The sequence below is a fragment of the Lactuca serriola genome, chromosome 3 (genome assembly GCF_051521515.1).
Source record: "Lactuca serriola cultivar US96UC23 chromosome 3, Lser_US96UC23_V15, whole genome shotgun sequence".
Lineage (NCBI taxonomy): Eukaryota > Viridiplantae > Streptophyta > Magnoliopsida > Asterales > Asteraceae > Lactuca > Lactuca serriola.
This window is the reverse complement of record NC_136410.1, coordinates 263749989-263756182: the sequence shown is the minus strand read 5'-3', so window position 1 is coordinate 263756182 and position 6194 is coordinate 263749989.

Genomic DNA, 6194 nt, shown 5'->3' with positions numbered 1-6194 from the left:
CATAGTTAAAACATGTTTTCTTTTTGTCGCAAAAACTAGTACCGCCCTTTTTTGGTTTATTTTTCTTATCAAATCTCTTACTCCTTCCACATGTACAAGTGCATGATTCAGGTTGTGTGACAGGTGTAGGTGTAGTGTGTGTGTGTGCTAGTAACAGAAACATCAGAATTATTAGACACATCACCACAAGCAACATATGAAGCATCAGAATTAGAAACATAATCATCAACAATCAAATCATCATTTTTAGAAAGAAAAACAATATTGTCTGAAATAGAAACATCATTTTTCAAAACAGAATTATTATTAGCACTATGCTCTCCAGAATCTTGCTTTCCTTGACTTAGAGATGAATCTGCATGAGAAGTAGAAATGTTAGTATCTATTTCCTAGCACTACTTTCTGTGACCTATACCGCTTGTTTACCATACACCATAAATGGTTCTCGGTCTATCTCCTTCTGAGTCAAAGGTTTAGCAATATAATTTTGATTGAATGGGGGAGGGACACTCTCATATCCTATATCTACTCGTTTTTTTCTTCCACTTCATTTGTTTTTCAATTATTTTTGCAACTTTTTCACTTGACACATCGTATTTCTTTAAGTTAAAATCGGCATTTTCAAAACGGATCTTCAGTGTGTCAAGTTCTTCAGTTACAGCAGCAAGTTGTTTGTTAATGTAACTATAGTTCTCACACTTGTTACTATAATCTTCCTGCAATTTTCTAATGTCCTTAGTCTTGGCCTCTAGTTGTACTTTTAATTGTTTTTAGCCTTTCCTAAGGTTGTACCCCTCAAATTTAAGGTCCTCGTTCTCCCTTTTTATCAATTCAATTTGCTCACATAAAAATTTAACAATTTTAATGCAAGTTTGAGAACAAGAGATTTCATTGACCTCCTTCTTTTTAGACTCTGGGTAATCTGTACCATAAAGGCAAATCGCACCTCCATCATTTCTTCTTCCGGGTCCACTTCCGCTTTTTCTTCTGGGACATCATTGATCTAGGCAAGGTGAGCATTTTTAGGTCTTGAGATGTTCATCGCCTGACTCTGATCTTCCCAGTTAAATGACTTAGCCACCAGTGCCAGATTCTCCGTTTGGTTGTTAGTGGTAGCTCCCCTACTGCTTCTGAAGGATGGCAGTGGAATATGAATTTACATGATTGATCCCCCTCTGCTTGTCATCAATGTCGCAAGCTTTGATAATCACCATCGTTTCCGCAAGACTCAGACGGTTGAGGTCCTTCGTCTTCTTGATTACTGAGACATTGATGACGCATGACTTTGGCATTGCGTTCAGCAGCTTCTTGTTGATTTCAGACCTTGTGACCAAAATACTAGCTGAGCTCATCTCAGTAGTGAGAGTGATGAACCTCCGCAATTAAGCTTCTAAGGATTCTCCCAAAATATGATTGGACACATTAAACTTCTGCCTTAGCATGTGCTGACAACTCTGCTTCACATCCTCGTTTCCTTCGTATACTTCAATCAGTGCTTCCCACAAAGTTTTTGCAGAAGTGTATTCTCTGAAACCTTGAGCAATCTTTGAATATAGGGCCATGGTAAATGTCGTGAATGCTTTCTCTTTTTTTCTTCATTTTTCTCAAAGTCTTCATCGGTGTCGTTTTCAAACTCCTTGTGACTAACTATTCCATCTTCAAGTGTTGTGGTTATTCAAACTGGTCCTTTCAAGATGCTTCTCCAAATCTTGAAGTCCTTCATCTTTATGTACTTTTCCATGGAATATTTCCATTCGGGGAAACCCTCAGCAGATAACAGGCGTGGAATGCACGTAGTTGTACCCATAATAGAATCCAGTTCCTGATGAGCTGTTAAAGTTTGAGAGTTCATTTGTTTTTGTTTTTTCTTGATTGATTGAACAAATAAAACTTGCAATGAAAGTACAAAATAGAAAGTGTTCTATAACCAAGTGAGTTTACGGCCGTATAAGGTTCACAGTCGTACACAGTTTACTGTTCATGGTCGATTCACGGTCAACGAGTGATTCACGGTTAAATAATGGATCACGGTCAATGTATATGAATGGTTCACTACCAATGAATGGATCACAGTGAATGTATATGAATGGTTCACTACCAATGAATGGATCACAGTCAACTAAGAAGAACACGGCCGATGAAGATGAATGGTTCACGGTCATACATAGAGTTCACTGCCTTAAACACTTCAAACAATGAAATCGTAAACACCCAGAAACAATTGAGAACAAATGATTTTGATGCTGATTGTGATTCCTTTTTCTTTGAACTTCTCGATCCAATGCATAAACTCCGTAAATAAGCTTTAAACAGTCACGTAATTGAAGCATATGATGCAAGAAATGTGACACTAGGAGTGTGAGACTTAGTGGTGGCCGATTCCACAAGAAAGTATACTACTCTCTCAACGTTTTCCAAGTGTTTGTGGTGATTTGTGATTCCATTTGAGGCATTCACACTATTGGTGCTTGGCTCTCAAACTCCAAACAATCAACCATCATCAAAAGGTATGTATTTCTACTATTACTTTTATGATTCATAATCCTTATGCTATGCTAGTTAGGAAGAAACCTTGGAAGTTATTATTTGCATGTATTTTAGAAGAAAATATAGATCCAAGGTTTATTAGGGTTGCATGCACACTTAGGAGGTGTTACATTGCTCAAAACCCAACAGCGGTATTAGAGCCTAGGCTTGTTTTCTTGAATACTTGATGCAAATTGCTAAAAAATGTCGAAAAACTACATTCTGCACAGCAGACTTGCCGAGTCCATTCATGGTACTCGCCGAGTCCATGTGTATATTCAACCAACTCGCCGAGTCAGTTCATGCACTCGACGAGTTGGCAGGCCTGAGTGCAAATTTTCGAGTTTTGGTGTTGGAATTGGTCTAGAATCATTACCTTAAACTGTTTTGATCTTATAAAACCTGTTTTTGATGTGGTAATGATGATGGTGGACCAATTTCAAAGTTGTAATCAAAATGTCAAGTTTATATGTGTTCATATGATTCTTGAACTTGTTGATGTGGATGTTCATGTTCATATGAGTTTTGTTAGATCATAGGAATTATTTGCAAATTGTTTGTTAGTTAATTCTTGATCTTAATGTGTTTTAATGGAATTCATAATTTGTCCTCAAGTTATGGAATTCCAAAAGTTTTTTTCTAAATGTTTTTTTAAGAAGTCATAAGTTACATTTTCTTGAAAAGTTTTTTAATAAATGCTTTTATGGACTCCATAACTTGTCCTCAAGTTATGGATTTCCAAGAGACTCTTCATTAATAGTATTAAACACTTAATTAAAACTCATAAGTTATGAATATCCAAAAGTTTATGAATTGTTCAAAACTTGCCCTCAAGTTTTGGAATTTGTAAAGTCTCACACAAACTTTAATTCCATACCCTAGAAGTTTTAAAAGTTAAAATTCTACCCTTATACTATTATAAGATTAATGGTTAATTATTATATATATGTATAAGAACAAGTCGTTTTACCGTTAGTAGGCCTCATTCACGAAGCCGGTCTATAATGTGGGTATAAGGTTGTTGCCTATAAAATGGCGACTTAATGGGTGTCCACTCTCACCCACCGCTTGCTTGATCGATGGAGGGTCGTTAGCCGAACGGGTAGGACAATGACTTTATATTCTAATTAAAAGTATAATGAATATTATAAAGTAACTAAATATTTTTTATTTAATTCCCAATCTTAGTTACTTTAGGAAAAATGTGAATTTAGTGCTAGCCCATGGAATTCACACTTTGTACCTTACCAAGTCGTTGGTGGAGCGTGTGTGGTTAACCGGCATGCTAACTTGGACTAGTAAGGATCACGAAGGGTGACTTAATGTTTGCCATAGATCAATGGAGCGTGTGTGGTTAACCGGCACCTTGATTGGGTGATAATATTAAGGGTACCAAGTGAATTGTTATGGTTATTCACACCTTGTTTTGTGATCCTCGGCAACCCAGTCACAAAATTTGAGGGGCACACTCGAGCTTGGATTACGACATCCCTCTTCCAAATTATAAAATATTGTGTTGGGTCCTAGCCTTAATATTTCATATTGGGTGTTATATTAAGGACTTTGAATCAACTAACTTGATTTTCTCCCATTATAGATGTCTGGTTCATACAACTATGATCTTCCCAAATCTCTTGAAGATGGTGTCCCTCAACATCATGCTTCACTTCCTCCACCTCCTCCAATTATTCTCCCTCACCCACAAGTTCTTGAAAAGTTTAAAGTCACTCAATCCCTATTGGCAAGCATAGTCTATGTGTGCTCACATCTTGGAGATAAAGTCACATATTGACAAGCCGGGAGAGTTGGGTGTCAAAGTCCTGTGAAAGTTGGATGTTCAATCACTTTCTTAGTAACATAGTAAGTCTCTTTGGGACTACTATGAGACGGACTATGACATGACCCTTAATGATGTTATCTATTTGCTTGGTGTTGTGGAATCAGAAATGATTTGGAACACCAGTAAAGCAAATTTGATTAAAAGAACAACTTCCCAAGTCTACATGGACATTGACAATGGTAGCATTGGATATCTAGAAAAGGATTTCTCTTCCCAATGGAAAGGGATCGGCCATAGTCAACTCGGTTGACCAAATGGTAAAGAGAAAGACTAAGTCTGAGATAGTCTCATGTGCCATTACCAAAGGGTCTATATGTTTTATTGCCAAAGGGAGGTACACTGATTGCGAAGCTGCCAAATTCACCTGAGAGGTCATAAGGTTGATCAAGTCAAGAGGTTTGACTCTACTTCGGGTAAAGTCCACTGTCTAACTCTATTAAGTTTCTATTTGGAGATTCTTATTACATAATGTGAATGGGTCACATGTTGATGTTTTTAAGAATCAAAGAAAAGATAGGAAGCTTAAAGTAAGTATATATTGATTCTGATTGCGAAGGTGGGTTTCGATCGCACGGTTCGACAATCAGAATTTTGAGTTGTTGCTTAAGAGTTATAATATATTGCTTATGAATAGATAACAACAAGATTTTCATTAGGATTGTAAGGATAAGTTTTTCCGCAAAGTTTTAAAATAAAAGAAAAAAAAGGGTTTTAATTTTATTTATTTTAAAAATATCCTTACAATGGCATCTCTGGAAAATTCTTGCTTATATGTTTCCAGTAATAGCAATATTGGAAAGTGGATTTGATTCTTTCATTTGTGGTAGTGTCTGAATTTACCAAATGAAGAAAGTTTTTCATCACCCAAGTTTCAATTGGACAAAAACTTGGAATCATACAAGTTGTATTGTATGATGAATGAGAATTTTCATCTTTGAAAATTAAGACTAATTCTTTGATCACATGTATATGTGAGTCAATTGAAGGACTAAGGAATTAGGTACACTGGGTGTGCGCTGGTCAAGGTCCACCACAAAGATTCATTTGTCATGATTTACTAAAGATTAGTAAATATGATTATACTTATAAGGTTAAGTATAATTCTGTAACATTGGAAAGGTTACAATGTATGACAAAACAAATGAGAATAATCAAATTAGGAAGAAAGGTAAAAGTTTCTCAAATCTGAAAGGATGGGAGAGTACTTTAGTATCGTATTTCATTATCATCTTAATGATTATGAAACCATGTCACAAATTCATACTCTAAGGACGTCTTAGTGCATTGTTATGGCTAAGAAGAGAGGTCATGAATTGTTGGATTGGTTAAGATCGAGAAGATGAGTCATAATTCGTTCCAAAACAATTCTTAGAGTCATACTCCAAGATTGTAACCTTGAGTGACATAATGTAAGGTTTATTAACACTAGTCAAATGTAAGAGTAAAACGTTTTCTACCCTTGTACATTTGAGATTGGTAAGTTGTGATGTCTTGGATGAGACAAAGACCAACTAAGACCAATTGTGTGAAGTGTTAGTCTTGATAAGAATCCGCACTATCCCTTGAATATTTGTTTTGTCAAGGAATGGTTCTTGACTGGGGAAACTTATATGTCAAGGGGACAGTGGGAGCCTTAAAGATCCTGAAAGAGTTTCAAGATTTAATCAAGAGTAAAACCTGTAATTTATCACTAGCACACAACTTAAGGTTTGCAACCTATCGTGTTGACATAATTCTTGTTTCTGTACCTACTTCAAATAAGTTGAATTTGCATGTGAGTTATCAGAGTTCAACTTGGAAGCATTGGTGGGCCTTGTGCTACCAAGGT